This window comes from Alosa alosa, chromosome 1, assembly GCF_017589495.1.
Source record: "Alosa alosa isolate M-15738 ecotype Scorff River chromosome 1, AALO_Geno_1.1, whole genome shotgun sequence".
NCBI classification, from domain to species: domain Eukaryota; kingdom Metazoa; phylum Chordata; class Actinopteri; order Clupeiformes; family Clupeidae; genus Alosa; species Alosa alosa.
In genome coordinates, this window is record NC_063189.1 from 780,481 (window position 1) to 782,980 (window position 2,500).

At 42.3% G+C, this 2,500-nt stretch overlaps 1 protein-coding gene across 1 annotated transcript in view; it reads right to left on the reverse strand.

Moving 5' to 3' along the window:
* Window positions 1-2,500, reverse strand: part of LOC125298741 (fibroblast growth factor receptor-like 1) — a 49,535-nt gene that overhangs the window by 2,928 nt on the left and 44,107 nt on the right. The gene's annotated exons all lie outside the window — the stretch shown is intronic.

Here is a 2,500-nt window from a genome sequence, read left to right on the forward strand (position 1 = left end):
CATACAAATATAGTGTGACACCGGCGAAAAATTCCTTGTCTGTACAAACTGACTTGGCCAAATAAATCCAATTCTGATTCTGTGCAAAATGATCACTCAGCTTTTCCTTGGAGCTGTGGCATGTGCCCCCATCACTGCATATGCCCCCATCACTGCACCCAGGCTACATCTACATTAGTTTGTTTTTGTTTTTATTTAGAAACAAATGTGTTCCGCCTCCACAAAGAAACGAAATGAAAGCCCTATCTGTTCACATGACACCACTGATATGCAAACCACTCAACCATTCATGTGTGCAGCAAACGCATCTTCTGAGCAAACACTACAGATTCCGCCCACCATGCCAAAACAGACCAATGAAATCATATGATGCGGCTTTGCCATTTGTTATCACTCTGTCAATCAAACCGCAGAGTGGCGCCATGATGAGAGAGAGTAAAACGGTAAACTTCTATATGATTTAAAAAGTGGCTAATAAACGGTAAACTTCTATATGATTTAAAAAGTGGCTAATAAACGGTAAACTTCTATATGATTTAAAAAGTGGCTACCAAACGGTAAACTTCAATATGATTTAAAAGTAAGCTACAATACTTTTCTTCAGTTTAAAAATGGTCGACAGAGGGCCTAGCAGATCCTGATGGTCCACCACTGGAGTGTGTGTGTGTGTGTGTAGAACTTGGCTGGCTGCTTAGGAGGGGAGGGGCATATGTAACACCAGGAGGAAGTGTTGCTAGTTTCCTCCCTCTGCTGAGGTTTCATTGCACATGTGTGTGTGTGTGTGTTTGTGTGTGAGAGTGTGTGAGTGTGTGTGTGAGGAGGGTTTTACTGCACATGTGGTTTTAGCATACAGACTCAGAGGTGCGACAGCTGAGACTTAATTACATCCAGATGGGAGTCAAAGACACACAGACACACACACACAGACAGACACACACACACATACACAAAAGTACACACACACAATGGTTAATGCACAGACACATAAACATTCCCATATACACTACACTACATGCACACACACATACAAACACAGACACACACACATTCTCTCTCTCTCTCACACACACACACTATATCTCTCTCTCTCTCTCACACTCACACACACACACACACACACACACGCACACACACTCTCTTCTCTCTCTCTCACACACACACATAAACTTTCTCTCTCTCTCTCTCTCTCACTCACACACACACACTGCCCTTGCATACATTCACCGCTTGTTTGATTTTAAGAGCAACAGACAGGAGTCATTATAAATGGTTCCATCATTCATCCTTCAAGCCTGTGAGCAGTTAAAGTGTGTGTGTGTGTGTGTGTGTGTGTGTGTGTGTGCCCAGGTGTTCACATTCCCTTGTTTTTTTCCTAATTAAAACCTGCCAGGAGAGTTTAAACTGACCTTCAAGACATCTGCATTCTAAAGGACAACAACTGTAGCCTAAATGTGAGTGTGTGTGTTTGTGTGTGTGTGTGTGAGTGTGTCTGTGTGGGTGTCTGTGTGTGTTTGTGTCTGTGTGAGTGTGTCTGTGTGAGTGTGTCTGTGTGCTTTCAAGATACCAGTCGCGTGCCACCCCCTTCTGAGCTTGCCAGAGGCTGAAGCAGTGTGTGTGTCTGTCTATCTATCTATCTATTACGCATTCAGCCTTGTCACATATCACTGTTGTGAGGACCATTTGTTTACTTCAACAACACGTTACATTTATATAGCGCTTTTCAACTACAACAACATGTTACATTTATATAGCGCTTTTCAACTACAACAACATGTTACATTTATATAGCGCTTTTCAACAACAACACGTTACATTTATATAGCGCTTTTCAACTACAACAACATGTTACATTTATATAGCGCTTTTCAACTACAACACGTTACATTTATATAGCGCTTTTCAGCAACAACAACACGTTACATTTATTTAGCGCTTTTCAACAACAACACGTTACATTTATATAGCGCTTTTCAACTACAACAAAATGTTACATTTATATAGCGCTCAACTACAACACGTTACATTTATATAGCGCTTTTCAGCAACAACAACACGTTACATTTATATAGCGCTTTGCAAAGTGCTTCACAGGGATTGGGGGAAGCTCACTAACCACCACCAATGGGCAGCCGTGGCCCACTGGTTAGCGCTTCGGACTTGTAACCGGAGGGTTGCCGGTTCGAACCCCGACCAGTAGGCACAGCTGAAGTGCTCCTTGAGCAAGGCACCTAACCCCTCACTGCTCCCCGGCCGCTGTTGTAGCAGGCAGCTCACTGTGCTGGGATTAGTGTGTGCTTCCTCACTGTGTGTTCACTGTGTGCTGAGTGTGTTTCACTAACTCACGGATTGGGATAAATGCAGAGACCAAATTTCCCTCATGGGAACAAAAGAGTATATAAACTTATAGTTATTGTAACACCCCCAATTATCACCCCTTTTGTTCAGAAATTCTAAAACAACAATGTTTTTTAAAACTTCAAAATAATATTGGCTAAATGAA